Raw genomic sequence first — 16,995 nt, 5'->3', positions numbered from 1 at the left:
GAAAAGCTTGTAACACTGTTTTTAGCTTAAGGGACAAAAATACTCTAAGGTGAAAGAAGCAAAAAAAAGGAATATAAATAGGGCAAATTAAAATGCCTGTTGAAAGTTTAGAAGTAACAACAAACTTGATTCTGTGAAAACATGGCTATCCCAATTAGTGCAAAATTTCTAATGGACAAAAGTGCTACAGCAGAGATGCACATGAGCGGTTAAAAACTATTATGTTTAAATATGTAATTTCAATAAAACCTAGGAGATAGACCAAAATTTCATTGAAAAACATACAATTCTTACAAATGTTAAAACCACCCATATCATCTAGTGTAAAAAAAGTGAGCACCACATAAACCCAGTGGGCATATTTGGAAGCAGGAAATGTACAATATATACAGGAAAATATTATATACAAGAAGAAATAAAAATAGAGGCAACAGGGAACCTGACTGCCTCTATGTTACAGTATCAACATGATCTTAGGGTAGTGCACCTTATGACCAGAAAAACATCATGAATTTCCTAATAGATAGGCTTCAGGGAACCTGACTGCCTAGTCTCTGAGCTGATTTCATCTAGTGTATAGGTCGGTCAGCAAATAGATGCACATCTACACTAAAAAAAGGCAGAAAAGATAAATAACACATGCTACTCTATAAGTGGGTGTACATATCTTCGGAATTATTCAGCCCATTGGGCCATTTACTATCAAACTGTAATATCATGTTCGTCTCCAGCTGTCTAGGTAACTGCTCTCTGTCTCCCCCTCTCCGTAATTTATATATATATATATATATATATAAACCTACTGGCAGCCGCCATTAGGTAGTTATAGCTAGGACCTTGTTTCTATTCAAAAAGCATTTTTTGTTATGCCAATATCTTTGTCGCCGGTTGACGAAACTTCGCGAAATTTTCAAAACTAATGGGCCACTCCAGTTAGCTCCTTTCTTGATTTGTCAAGCGGATGCTGAAAAAAAAGGGGGGTCCCAAAACATGTTTTCCCCATGTACATTTCCATAGGAAATTTTAGAGACGGCTACAGCACGAACTGCTGAACAGAATTACACCAAATTTGGCAAAAAGGTAGGTCTTGGTTCAGAAAGCGACCTTTTTTAAATGATGTAAATCCGTTGAGTAGTTCCTGTGAAATTTAAAAAATAAAAAATATTGATATCTGAGCATCGAGGAGTTGCAACTCCTCCCGATGACGAGCTGACTTCTGATTGGCTGTCAACACTCCAAACCAGGAAGTGTTGGCAGCCATCTTGTGACTCTGTAACTGAGACACAAGAAAACAGTGAAAAAAAACATAAAAAAACAAGAAAAGGGGGCAGAGTAGAAACAGCATGACCCCCTAGGCCTGCTGAAGGTGTCGCAAAGGGGCCCCTGGGGCCCAAGGAGGCATTTTATTTTTTAAACTGCAGAATTTATGCTTTGTACATGAATCCTGCCGAGAAAATGAAAAATAAATGAAGTGCGGTCTCGCACGCTTCGTTATCGGTAAGCCGCCGGGTGGGCCAGGTCCCGGGGGCAATGACAAACTATATATAGCAGGGACCTGCGGGGACCCCACAGCCTCGGGGACCGCCACTTCCCTGGGGCTATACTACTTATATGCAGGGAGACATGGGCCCCACACAGCACCGGTGAACGCAACCTCCCATGTTTTGTTTTAATAAGAGGCAGGGGGCCTCAGAAACCCTGGGGAACACCATCTCCCCGGGGTTTCATTTACATAGGCGCAGGTGGCATGCAGCCTCCCCGCTACCCTGGGGACCACCACCTTTCCGGGGCTTTGAAATTATTAAATAATTATGTGTGTGGGGCCTCATGGACTCCCCAATCCCCGGGGCCAGCCACTACCTGGGCTTTCGTAAGTTATTTGCAGTGGGCCTCACGGGCCCCCCAAAGCCCTGGGGACCACCACCTCCCCAGGGCTTTAGAAACATTGGGAGGGGGACTGTGTGGCCCCCCTCTAGGAGCCCTTGATGGTCCTATGGACCACCACGCCCCAGGGCTGGCTCACGCAATTTCCTGGGGTGCCCAACCCCAGGACATTGCTGTTTGCTATGACAAGGTGGGAGCACGGCTCCTATGACTGGTAGTGGCGCACAGAAAATATCTGTCACCCCAGGATATTTTTTTTTGTATAGGGAACAATAAGAAGATTAGCAGAGGAAGAGCATAGTTGTCTGGGCGGATTGTAGGGGGCGGAGGGATTGCATAAGAAAGTCAGGACCGATGGAATGAAAGGCCTTATAAGCAATGTAAAGCACTTTAAACTTGGATCTACTTCTGACACGTAGCCAGTGAAGTTGGCGGAATACTTTGGAGATGGGTCTGAATTTGGGAGTGCCTGTCAGCAGCCTGGCTGCTGCATTTTGTATTAGTTGTAGTTTGTTGAGAACTCTTTCTTGCGCGTTTATAAATAGACTATTGCAATAATCTACTTTGGACATGACCAAAGTAATGATCAACTTGGACTCTAGAATTGGGGTTTGCTGCTATCCTGCCAACACCAAAGAAAGACAAGCTATTAACATCCTTTTTATGGTATTTCAGCCAACGTCGTACAGTGGAATACCTCAGATCACAATTCTTTATTGCTCGAATATGTTCCAAAATGTGTTTCTTCATAGGGAAGATGGTACTCCCTATGTACATTTTCATACATTCTTTTTGTTGTGAGCTCTGTGAAACCACAGAAAAATGTATACAAGTCTGTTTTCATTGTCTATACATGAACCAGTTCGGTATGGTCCTTTTTCGATGTCTTGTAAATACATTTTAAATAATGGATATGTAAGATGTAACTTTGGCTTGTGAAAAAGACCGTTCCGGTCGAAACGTGTTGCCAATAACACTTTTGTGTTTACGTGGACCCTGGTGTGCGAGTCTTCTTCTTGATGAGGGAAAGTGCTCACGGAATGTTGCTAATGTATATGTATATACATATATATATATATATATATATATATGTATGTATATATATATATATATATATATATATATATATATATATATTACCTACTGGCGGTCGCCAGTAGGTATATATAGTTAGGATTTTTTCTCTATGGGTTTTTTGAAAATTCTATGTCTAATAACTTTGGCGTTTGTGGACGGAATTGGCTGAAATTTTCAGGAAAATGGCACATTTTGTTTCTGAGCAGCCCTTGAAAATTTGGGGGGGGTTCGTCCAGTGGGGGCCGAGAAAAAAGGGGGGTCCCAAAACGTGTTTTTAACATTGAGTTTTCCATAGGGCGGTTGGCCTCACTTTTAGCCCGAACGGCTGAATGGATTTGCACGAAACTTGGCAAAATTGTAGGGACTGGTAGCCCGATGTGCCTTTTGTAGGTCTCAATATATGTGCTCCAGTGGATTTTGAGAAATTAACGTTTAAAAAAAGATATATATCTGTAACAGCGGACCGGTTAGCGCTCTGGTTCGCGGACTTTTCGCGCAACGGAGCTTTGTGAAGCGAAGCTGATTGGTTCTCCGGCGTCTGTCAACATTCCAAACAGTCCGTAGCGGCCGCCATCTTGTCTCTCTGTAGGATCGAGAGACAAGAGGAGGTCAAAACAAAGGGGGAAATAACTATAAGGGGGCATAGTAGATCCTCGCTGACCCCCTAGGTTTGATGTGGAGGTTTTAAAAGGGCCCCGCGGGGCAAAAAAAAAATAATAAAAATAATAATTGAACGGCTGAATGGATTTGCACGAAACTTGGCAAAATATTAGGGACTGGTAGCCCGATGTGCCTTTGCTAGGTCTCAATATATGTGCTCCAGTGGATTTTGAGAAATTAACGTTCAAAAAAAGATATATATCTGTAACAGCGCTCCGCTTCGCGTAACGGAGGTTTGCGAAGCTGATTGGTCATTCTGTCACTGGGCTATAGTTGGGCTACATCTGGCTGATATTTGGGCTACATTTGTTTTTTTGTGTGTCTGGCGGCCATCTTTGGGCTACATTGGGCTACATTGGGCTTCATTGGGCTACATTCGGCTAATTAGCAAATAGCTCATCGCAAACTAGGAATGGTAAAGAATCGCTATTTATTCCTTAAAGTTCGCTATTTAGGAAATGCAAATAACTTTTATGATACATATGGCGGTTCATCTCTAACAAGATAAGAAGCATAGGGATAGATTTATGATGACTGGCGCATCACCAGGGATGTGTTAGTCATTCTGTGCCGCTGTTCCGTCACCTATGGTGTGCTGCATTTACAATGCGGCGCATCATGGGGCAAAAACAGCACAGATGCGTGATGTATCTGTGCCGTAAAGGTGGCGCATTGCTGGAGTTGTATCGCAAGTGTGATGAAGCTCCAGCAAGGGTCGGGGGTGCCCCTGTCGCAGGGTTTCTGTTCTCACACAGAACTGTGGACAGAGGATTGGAACCTCGGCGAATTAGGGTGTCCCAAAACTCACGTTAGTAATCAAAAACTATTTAGCAAGCTAGGTACAGTGTCACATTGGATATAACAAACTCTCAATGTTTAGACAATCCAGAATATGAACTTATAGTACCTCAGGATACGTGGAACTCATGAACAGTCGGTCGTTATATATTTCTTAGAAACCAGAACATGGAGTTAAGAAGAACACATGTGTATTTGAAATGTTTATTTACTAATGCCGTCTTCTCAGGCGTAGTACCTTAGATAATAAAAGTACACATATTATCAGTAGCAAAATTACCAGCATAGTTACTAGTACATAAAAAGTGAATGGTGATAGTATGTTAACATGCTGTAAATGAATAAGAGTTAGCAACACTTATAAGCAGCCGCGGGCCGTGGAGGGAGTTACGGTGAGGCAGGGAGGCGGGGAGGGGGAGAAGCAGGGTGGAGAATACAAGTACACATATTATCAGTAGCAAAATTACCAGCATAGTTACTAGTACATAAAAAGCGAATGGTGACAGTATGTTAACATGCTGTAAGTGAATAAGAGTTAGCAACACTTATAAGCAGCCGCGGGCCGTGGAGGGAGTTACGGTGGGGCAGGGAGGCGGGGAGGGGGAGGGGCAAGGTAGAGAGGGCTCCACCCTGCTTCTCCCCCTCCCCGCCTCCCTGCCCCATCGTAACTCCCTCCACGGCCCGCGGCTGCTTATATCTCACCCTCCCTAATACACATATTATATTATTTGCTAAGAAGGTCTCTTTGTGTTGGTTTAGGGCGTGTCCATACTTTAGTGTCTTAGATTTGAAGGAATCACATCAGCATACACCAGCTCTCTCTTCATGTGAACCGCATCAACTGTTGTGTATGTGTGTTCGGCAAAGCAATATAAAACCCGCCTCATGCCCAGAATTGGCAGAAGTTGCACTTATGTTATGAGTATGAAGTCGTGGAGATCAGACCTCATAACAATTCTGTATCGTGTTGTTCTTGAAACTTTAGCACTCGCTGTACAGATATAGTTTAACAAGTAAAGCAGATAGTAGACCAATAACATATTATTCTCATGTAAACCACGATGAACTACTAGGTGGAAAGCTAAAGCAACAACTAAGTGTCGTGTGCAGAAGTTGCAAAAAAGGAAAAATGGTGTTTAAACCGGTAATGAGCCCATGCTAACTTAACACGGTGTAAAGATATCCAGGACCTAGATGACACCTCCTCATGATCCGGAAACGAACTGAATAAGATAATAGAAGTGCCATCTCATGAGAGCAGATTGCAAGTTTATATGTGGACGGTCCGCAAGGTAAAGCATTAAAAACTAGGAAAATTCAATGCTAAAGAAAAATAAAACAGCCAAGTACTTTATCGAGTCTTAAGCCAATAGGCAAGGTAAATAATAAAAACTTGACAAATAAGTCAATGAATTGTCAATGAAATGCTAGTACTCAGCATATCAAACATGAAAAAGGTCTATGACATAACTGTGTATGCAAAATAAGCTGCAACAGCCTCCAATAGGAAGTCACCGTCTTCATCCGAAAACAGTTCAGCCATCCAATTTAAAAGCGGAAAAGAACATACGTGCTCTCCCAGCACCGGATCCTCTATCACCATCAGAGGACAGCTCGGTGGGTTTTCAAGAAAGCTGTGTTCCAAGAAAGACTGTGCTGCCGCCAGTAAATTCCAGGGACCAAGTAGTCCATGCATCAATGCCACAGCCATAATCCTTTCGCCAGGACAAATCAACTCGTGAGTAATGATAGGAGTCATCAGCTGATTAAAGTCGACGTCAGGAGAAACCGGTCCGCAGAGACACAAATCAATGGCCCAATCGAAATCACAGGTCAGGCAGTGAAATACAGGCTGGACACAGGTGAAGTAGGAGAACCGAAAAGATAATCCATATGCCGTGCTTAATATCGCCAACGGCATTGTGCCATAATATTCTAGCATGCGATTGCGGAACAGTGTCAGCAGCTGCAGGGTCGGAGGTTGCATAGGAGGGACATCCATATTTAAAAATGTAAAAAAGCACAAGAGCGTCCGCTGGTAATGCAAGTAAAAATGCAATCCACGAACCAGAGTGGAGAAAATGGAATGAAAGGGAGCAGGGATGACTCCAAAGATTTTCTCAAATGAAGTCACGAGACCACTGGTAACAACTTTAAAAAAGTGTGCCAGGGATTTTGTGGAGGATGCGTTAAAGATAGTCGGAAACATGTTGCTGAAATTGAAAGGCAAACCTGTGTACGGGTGTTCGCTATGTGAAGTACGAAAGTTTTACGGGCCGAACTCAAGGCCACCTCTCTCTGAGACAAAAGAGCTCTTATTCTTGTCATGCCGTTGAAACGTGTCCCAAGGTTGGTATTTGTGGCCAGATTGAAAACTCCCTATGTTCATGTGTGGGAGGAAATAGAACATTTCTGCAGCAAATAACCCGTTCACTTACTGTTACGATAAAAGGAATACTTTTTAATTAACTCAGAACAATCTTCATTATTGAGCATCAAATAACTACCATTTTCCAACAACTTGAACGTGGGGATGATAGCAGGAACTGGCGTGCCTTGCAACACGCAAGCCATATTTGGTCGGTGTTTGTTGCATGAATCGTGTAACTGTATGTGCCTACACATTAGTGAATGATCTGGCGTCTCAGTGCATTCCTCTCCATTCAGATAAACTTCTTGATCATCTTTGAAACATCTGTATGTGTATGGAAGCGACCAGACCTCATGAACAAAAGCACTACCTAAAGGTTCATAAAGACCTATTGGTATATATTTCATAGAATTTGAAAACTTATATAAAGCAAAAGGCAGCGTTATTAAACCGTGGATAAGGCATGTTGCCAAAAAACCCGCAATCCTCTGCTGATGATGTCACTGAGCATGTCATGAATGATGTAATATGTGACATCATCAGTAGTGGATTATGGGTAATAGTATCTCTAGTTTACTCCCCTATAGCTGTCTTTCTTTTAACATAAGTGTGTGTTTCCTTCCCTTATACTTACTGTTTTTGGTTCGCTTCCAGTTCGCGTACCAGCGAGCGAACTAGGAAGCGAACTAAGAGAAATAGAGGTTGGCACAGTTCCAAATATTGTACCAATTTTTTAATAACGGGGAGGTAGTTCTGAAAAGAACTTTTTTTTTTATTTTTCTGAACATTTTTTTACTGTTTTTGAATTTTTCGGAACAGTTTTATATTTTTTTGGGTTTTTCTTGGAGGGGGCAATGAAAACGATTCATTGTAAAGGGCTCAACAGGAGCAACAAAACAAAAAAAAGAAGTATTTATTATTTTGGGTGTTTCGGACAAACTTGCATATGATAGTCAATAGCTCTGTTGATCAGAGTGATGCTTCTTTCTCCGTAGGAAATGAATCCATCGCAAAATACGCAGGTGTGTTTTACTTCACCAAATCTCATTTGTATATTTGGCACCATCTCCCTGCCCTCTGGTCCCGTTACTTCCGGTACAACAGATCTTCTGGCCATAATAGGGAGATTATCTAGGTCGTTCCGAAACTGTGCAGCACTGTAGTTGTTAGGATGCCACCTAGTCATATGGCGATGCATTGTGTAGTTTCCGAAACTGTATTTTTTGTCGGTCCCTCTGGACAGTCTATCTTGACATATAAGGCAAGTTACGTATCTTGCATTTACTTTTTTCTGACCTTTGGGAATTTTAAAAAATTGCCAAATGAAGTTTTCTTTCCGGTGAGACGTCTTGGGCTGCTCAGGCAAAAACTGCCTCTCTTCGTGCTCGTCCTCCTGTTCCTCTTCTTCTTCTTCTTGTTGAATTACAACTTGAGCAGGTGGTCCACTCTTCCTTGGATGTGGTGGAGGTGGTGGGGAAGCACCAGCTGAAGCTACTAAAGAAGCCATTGCTCAGTGATCACAAAGGGTCTTTCTCTCACAATGATGAAAGTCAGAGTGAGGAAAGAAGGAGGGATTTTCATCATTTGGGAAAAACAAGAGTTCTCAACCAATCAAAAGTGTTCATTTTAGATTATATGACCTAGTCTTACATCATTAGGAAACCAAAAGTGAAATGAACCAATGAAAAGTGTTATTACCAAGTCACATGACTTGCTGTGTTTACGTTAAGCGCTTTGCAGGGCCTCCCGGTTTGCTTCCAGAAACCTGCGCTTTGGCACTCGCTTCGCGTACCAGTTTGCTAACGTAGCACGTCATATGACGTATCAAGCGACAACGTGGAACGTCATGCGGACGGGAGGCGTCACGATGTTGTTTTCTAACGCGGCACTTGCGGTAAAGAAACGTTTACCGGCTCGCGGTCTATTTCGCGGCATCAAGGTCAGCTAACGGGAAGCTTCCCGATTCGCGAAGCGGGAACGAAGAAAAAAAAATATTTAAAAAAAAAATTATTCATAAACATATAAAATATATTTTTGGATTTAAAGAAGAATACATTTTACAGCTACAGATATTAGCTGTTAAAAAACCAATGAAATTCACAGAAAAAACCATAGGTTATAGACCATATATAGTTAGGAATTAGCATTTACAAAACCTTGAAAATTCACTGAAAAAACCATAGGTTATAGACCATATATAGTTAGGAAATAGCATTTAGAAAACCTTATTTTACTCACACAAAACCATTGAAATTCCATATATAGTTAGTTGCACTAACTATATATCGCGCACCTGCAATCCACTGCTGATGATGTCACATATTACATCATTCATGACATGGTCAGTGACATCACTGATGACATCACTGATGACATCTCAAATGACATCACTGATGACATCACTGATGACAACATCCAGTGACTGTATGCTTCTGTAAAGTTAAAATATGTCTTACATATTGAAGAATGAGTGGATGTATAAGTGTCTGGATGAAGGATTTAGTAGGTGCATGACTGACTGTATAAGTGAGTGATTAAATGTGTCTCACTGAGTGCATGGGTTAGTGACTAAACTGTTTTAAATTGTGCATCATTGTGTCTGTTGTTTTGTAATCTGATGCATGTGTTGATCATTAGCTATATGACTAACTATATGGGTTATTGATTAGTTGCCCAAGTATTTGTATGGGAGACTGAGTGTGTGTGTGGGTGTCTGGGAGGTGTATGACTCTGTGCATAGATGTGTGAGCAGTTGATTCACTAGATGTATGGGTTCAAAAGTGCATGTGGAAACATCTGTATGGGCGGTTGACTGTGTGCATGAGTGTATTGGTGAGTGAATGGATATCTCAGTGCTACATGTCAAAGTAAGTACATATGTAAAACACAGTACATGTGATAGTTGACATATATAAATAACTGTGCATAAGAGCCAGTGAATGTGTGAGTGGCTGTATGGATTATTGTGAACTTGTATCAGGGATTGTATAACAGAGTAAATATGTGTTATTATATGTTCCAATAAGTAAGGTGTGTATAACTATATAGTTGAGGAAATCGAGGTGTGATTGATTCTTTGCAAGACTGACTAGGTGTGTGAGTAACTCCATGGATGAGTGACAGTCTGTGAGTGTCTGTTTACACTGAGTGTATCTAAGGTTATATTAGAGTCTGAAGAGGTTCATTGTATCATCACATGAATGATGTCATCAGTGATGTGATCAGTAATGTCAAATGAGATGTCATCAGTGATGTCATCAGTGATGTCATTTGAGATGTCATCAGTGATGTCATCAGTGATGTCACTGACCATGTCATGAATGATGTAATATGTGACATCATCAGCAGTGGATTGCAGGTGCGCGATATATAGTTAGTGCAACTAACTATATATGGAATTTCAATGGTTTTGTGTGAGTAAAATAAGGTTTTCTAAATGCTATTTCCTAACTATATATGGTCTATAACCTATGGTTTTTTCAGTGAATTTTCAAGGTTTTGTAAATGCTAATTCCTAACTATATATGGTCTATAACCTATGGTTTTTTCTGTGAATATATATATATATATATATATATATATTAATATCCTACTGGTGGTCGCCAGTAGGTAGTTATAGTTAGGACCTAGTTTCTTGTTTCCATAGGAAAAGTGTTTATTGATTTGCTAATATCTTTGGCGTCCTTTGACGAATCTTCACAACATTTTTAAAACTAATGGGGCGGTCAGGTCAGCTGCTGTGCTGAAAGTTTTAGAGTGATTTGTCAAGCGGAGGCCAAGAAAAAGGGGGTTCCCTAAATGCATTTTCTCCATGTTCATTTCCATAGGACACTTTAGACACAGCTACTAAATTCGTTTTATTAATTAATTTGAATACTTACCTCCGTTCAGCCATAATCTGGTGTTTACTACCCCCCACCCTACCCCTCCCCCACCCTACGTCACCGCCCGGCAGTACTCTCTCCAGGAGCCGCTACTGTGCAGAATGCCATATAACAACTCTGTGTTTGCATAGTTGTTCCTCATTCTTTGTGGCCTAACTCATAGTAGGTGCAAATCCATGCCTGGATATCGGCCAGTATCGGTAGATGTGTTGCCAGAATTCTCCTGAATGGAATTTCTAACCACTTGTAATTCAGGCTAAATATCAAAGTTTAATATTTCTTAGCACTCTAAATTATAGAGGCTGGATCAAATAAAAGATAGCAATTCATGACGGCAGTGAAATGATGAAAGTCTGAGCCGACCCTGCTAGGATTCAGAACTGAGCAGAGAAGGCTAAAACTCAGTCAGTATGTTAGCTCATAAACGGGTGGATGTAAAGATACACACATGTGCTGGTGACAAACACGCAGCTGTTAAGCAAACAAATATCCATGTCCCTTTTAAACCCATACCACACTGACTTCACACTTTACTTGGTAAAGTTTCCATAGTGAAGACTTGCACATGTCAGGAACTTCGCTAGTTTCTCACTGTCGATTTGCTTAGAAGAGGTGTGAAATAAGATAATAGACTGATTGGTATATCGAGCGCTAAAAATTCTAACTAGATTGATCGACAGACAGATAGATAGATAGATAGATAGATAGATAGATAGATAGATAGATAGATAGATAGATAGATAGAGAGAGAGAGAGATAGATAGACAGATAGATTAATAGATAGATAGATAGATAGATAGATAGATAGATAGATAGATAGATAGATAGATAGATAGATAGATAGATAGATAGATAGATAGATACATAGATAGATATATAGATAGATAGATAGATAGATAGATAGATAGATAGATAGATAGATAGATAGATAGATAGACAGACAGAAAGACAGCAGACAGACACACACACAGACAGACAGATAGATAGATAGATAGATAGATAGATAGATAGATAGATAGATAGATAGATAGATAGATAGATAGATAGATAGATAGATAGAAAGATAGATAGATAAATGGATAGATGCATAGAAAGATAGGTTGATTCTGAGAAAGCGTGGATGTGCCTGAGGGATAGAATGAGGGTTCACAAGTTAATGCACTGGTAATAGTCTTCAATCATAGTGCTCTGATACATCTTAGTCTACCTTGCGCTATATAACTATGCAGAAGTATATAAAATAAAAAGTATATGTGAAATGATGAATGCATTGCCAGATAAATGGTGGATGGATGGAGGGTCGGAGGGAAATATGAATTTTTGTAGGGAAGGAAGAATGTAGTGACCAATAGATAGATGTACATAGACAGATATGTAGACTGATGTAAACAAAGTGTTATGTATGTGTGTTTGTGAGAGAACGGAGAAAGTTTTGAATGGGTGGATGGTGAGTTGTTGGATCAGTGGATGGACAATGGCAGAATGACATACAGATGCATGTGTAGCTAGCCAAATAGGTAGTTACATTTTCAAAAAAGTAACTATGTATTTGTAAGAGAAATAAGAATGGATAGATTGATTGATGAATGGAGAGCTGGATTTGTTGGTGGGTGCCTAGATGGGTGGGTGGATGGGTAGAAAGACAGGCAGACAAATAAGCAAATTGACTGATGGATGAATGGATGGATAGTTGAACAGTGGATGGATGGATGGACGGACTAACAGCAGATGGATGGATTGAAGGGTTGTCGGAAGGGAATTTGATTGGGATGGATGGATAAACAGTCTGACGGGTGGACATTAGATGAATCGATTGATTCTTGGATGGATGGGTGCAAGGATGGAAGGATGAATAGACAGAAAGTCAGACAGATAAGTGAACGGAAAGATCGGTGGATGATTGGATGAATTAATGGATGTAAGAATGGTTGGGTTGTAGTGGTTTTAAATTTATAGATTTTTTATGGGAATTGTAACCTGGAAAATAGATTGCTAAGTAGACATTGATACAAATGTAAGGGTCAATGGTAAGGCCCATAAATTACAAGTACTTCAGTTACTATGCAGGAAGGCTTCACTGCTGTAATGATGGTGCACTATAGGGCTTTTCATCACTGTTGTAATGATGGTGCACTATAGTTTGTGTTAGCAGACTATGCTAGCCAAAGCTTTCATTGCATGTGCACAGCTGTGGTCTATCCTTCGCATGCCTCTACCACCACCTGGCCACCTGGCCCCATTGACCAAACTCTCTAAAGATGATGGGGCCGTTATTTGTGGTGTATAACAGAAGTGGATGCCATTTATTTGCAGTTAGTTACATACCTATTTGAAAGTATCCGTACTCAAGCTATAAAACATTTTTTAATTAGGATTTGTCAGATATTCTGTGTGCTAAGAGAGCTACAATCATCATCATTGAAATGTATTCATGAAACATTACAAAGTGTAATTCTTAAATTAACGAGGGTACAGTTTACTTTGTATAGTCCATGTTTCAACCAATCGGTATTAATTTTGCTTGCCAAATAGTCTGTTACTTGGAATGTGTACATCATGATTCATGGCTCCACACTATTTGTGTCCTGCCTGAGCTGTGCTTTCCAGCGTGAAGCAGTTTCACAACTTTTGCTGTGCACTGTTCAGGGCATAGAACTGGGCTGCACATGGTCCATGCATTGGTACTCAAATAGTGATTTGCATTCTGAATGTTGCGAAAGACAAAGCGGACCTTCTCCGCAAAGGCAAAATAGCTCACAAATGTCTTATTACTTACCGGTAATCTTCATTACCCCGATTAGGGTCCTCCCCGTCCCAGTCCTTACAACGTGAGGCAGTCCTGCCTCCACCCAGCCAATCACAACACCAGTATTCAATGGTTACATAAGCCCCTCCAACCTACCCCCATGCCTGTTATCAACAAGACTCCGACACAAACACAGCGGGAGGGTACAGGACTGGGACGGGGAGGACCCTAATCGGGGTAATGAAGATTACCGGTAAGAAATAAGACATTACGCATTCCTGGGTCCTCCCCATCCCAGTCCTTAGAACGTGAGGAACTCACAAGCAGAGAACCAACAAAAAACGCAGGACACCAGGGATCCATGCAAAGCACAAATCTGTGAAGATCAATGAACAGCAACGTCCAAGACGCCAACAGAAAAACAGCCAGAAGAGGCATGTAAAACAACAAGCCAAGAAGGTAGCACAAATACGAGACGGGACAGCAGGTGACCGCTCAACAAACTCCCAGATAGAAAACCCCTGCCGCCCCAGCCCTGGAAGCAGGCACAGAACGTGTCTAACGACCCAGCACCAGTGATGGAGGAGGCAGACCCAAAGGACCGAAAAGGCAGGCAGACCGCCAAACGCACCCACCGACCAACCTCAGAACCGGAAACCCATATCCCCCAAGCCACACCTCCACAGGAGACAAACAGGGCAGGAGAAAACGGAAAAACACCAGGGAACGAAGGTGGGAAAAACCGGAGAGTCCAGCGAACCACCAAGGAAGGGGGAACAAGGGACCCCCCAGTAGGCAAATCAGGAAGAATCACCTCCAGCTGCCAAAAGAAATGGGAAGAAACCACAGGCAGAAAGGCCGGAACAAGCCATAAACCAACCCAATCTGGCAGGAACTCCCAATAGGGAAAAGAAACGAGCAAAGCACCCAACACACCCAACGGACAAGCGGAGGTGAAGGCCAGCAAAAAAGCCACCGTAGCAGACAACCAGAACAAGTCAGCTACCAGCAAGAACTCAAAAGGGGGCAACAACAGAATCCCCCCAAACAGCAGGCAAAAACCCAAGAAGGCACAAGTACAGGAGAGACCGGCCGACAAAGCCGAAAGCTCAGAAGAAACCGACCCACCAAGGAGGCACCAGGACCCCGACAAGCACGAACCGCCGCCCACTGAGAAGACAAAGCGGAAGGGGCAAGGCCCCGTAAAAAAAATGGGCCTGAGAAAATCCAACACAGAGGTAGGATCCACCAGCACAGGAACTACCCAACGGGAAGAACACCAAGAGAAAAAAGAACCCCAAAGACGAGCACAGCACCCAAGGGTCGAAGGCCGACGTGACAACAGGATGCCATGAGCCACCACAGAGGAACAGCCCAAAGACGCCAACCACAGCCGCACAAGAGCCAGGCCGTCAGAAGCAAGTGACATCAGGGCAAAAACCAGCTATGGACCAAAAAGCGGAGCCGGAGTCAATGAAGTCCGGCCAAACCCGACCCACGCCAGCAGCAGCAGGAGCGGAAATCAAAGACAGCGAGGCCAACGATACAGACACCTACACCCCCCCTTAAATTCCCCTGACTATGCAGGAGGAGAAAATAGGAGGGAAGGCACACAGAAAGCCCGAAGGTCAAGGAAATGTGCAGGGGCCATGCAAATCCACACCAAATCGAACCAAACAAAGAAAATGCGCCGCCGAAGCGAGCACCAGAGGGCACAAAACAGAGGACAGGAGGAAACTGCCCAAGCAGCGTCTACGAATCAAAACGCAGACGGTCCCAAACTCAAAGCCCACAGAGGAGACACGGCCCAGAGAGAGCTGCGGGAGCCCGAGCCACCAGAGGCACAAGACACACCAATGAGCCAGAGCATCTTGGGAACAACACATGGAAGCCAGCAGGAACAGAGACAAGTAACTGGTCCCCCCAAGAAGGCCTAAGCAGCAAAGAGCCACAGGAAGGCCAGCATGAATCAAAAAACTCAGCGGCCACCAAGGGCCCCAACGTGGCACCCAACCCCAAGGACAGGCGTCCAAGGACAACAAGAGGAGAGAAGGGAGCTGAAAATCCACCCCAAACATCAGGTCGGGGGAGCAAAGCCACCAGGCCAAAGTAGGAACCAGAACATGGGAGAGAGGAACCAGAGCCATGTAACCTGCATGGAAAAGGACCCAAGGAGCCAATCAGAAGAAACACCAAGGACAGGAGGAACAGGCAAACCCAAGGAACCACAGCTGTGGAGGCAGCCACCACCCCCTGGATCCGCAACCAACCCCAAAGGGCAGAAGGGCGACCCAGCAGGACCCACAAAGAGCCAACAGGGAAGAGAACCGAGCCAGAGGGAGAAAACAGCCCCCTGCAAAGTGACGAACAGGCACCGAGAAACCGAAGGCCCAGAACAGGAACCAGAAGAAAAATGGCCAGAACCAAAACGAACCACAGAAACCGGAGCAAGGTCACAATGCCACCACCGCCAGAATAGCCAGAAGGAGGGTAGAAGCAGAAACCGAACAAAAGCCACAGTGGGAAAAGCCAACAGCACCCCCCAGGTGGTCACCCACCCAGGTATGGACCAGTCCTGACCCTGCATAACATAGAAGAACAGGTGCAAGCAGGGCGGAACCGCCAACCAGCAAAAAAAACCTGCACAGCAGGAGCCAGCACTGCGGATAAAACCTGGGGAGCAGGAGAGAGGCCGAAAGGCAACTCCCGAAACAGAGAAAGGAACCCATCCACAGCAAACCGCAGGAACCGCGGACCAGCCGGACGGATGGAACGTGAAAAACAGACAACACCCAAATCCAGGGTAGCCAAAAAAAACACCCACCAGGAAGAGGGGAATGACAGACCGCAAGGGGAACAACCGACCAGTGGCACCAAATGGTATAAAACCCCAGGGACACAGAACCGTGCAGAAAGGAACCAATGGGTGCCAGGAACAAGAACAAAGAGGAAGAGGAACCTTGGCCCCGCTCCACCACTGGAACCAGCACAACAGCACCCAGAGACAAAAACAGACCGACGCCCAAAGAAGGAGGTAAATGCAACACGGGTCAAATGACAACGGAGCAACCGTGAAAACAGCCCAAAAAGGGGGACGGCCCGGAAAGGAATCCAGAAACCAAGAGCGAAGACCGACAGGACCCACCAGCCGGAAAGCAGACCGGAAGTCAGACTTCGTGGTAAATAGCGGCCAAATATTGCAAATTCGCAATTTAAAATTGGTTAATGAATTGCATTTAAGGATTCTCAAATAGAGATTCCTTAAATGCAATTCCTCGCAAATATGCAATTTCGCAAATAGCGATTTTTGCATTTGGGATGATGAATCCCAAATGCAAAAATTGCGCTCGCAAAGGGCCAGATTCTGAGAATCTGGCCCTTTGAGAGACGATTTTTCGTTCATGAATCTAGCTGTTAATCTCCCCGTGCCTAAAAATGAAAGTGTGTCCTCATGTAACGTAACTAGAAAATTTGTAAAGCGCTCTGATACCTAATTCGGTTCGGGTCTAGTTCGCGCTATATAAAACTCTGCAAAAAAAAACAAACCTCCAAGCAACACTGCCCCCAATCACCAA

This window comes from Lissotriton helveticus, chromosome 1_1 (assembly GCF_964261635.1).
Source record: "Lissotriton helveticus chromosome 1_1, aLisHel1.1, whole genome shotgun sequence".
In the NCBI taxonomy this organism is placed as follows: domain Eukaryota; kingdom Metazoa; phylum Chordata; class Amphibia; order Caudata; family Salamandridae; genus Lissotriton; species Lissotriton helveticus.
The sequence above is the reverse complement of the archived record's forward strand: the minus strand, read 5'-3'. Positions refer to the sequence as shown.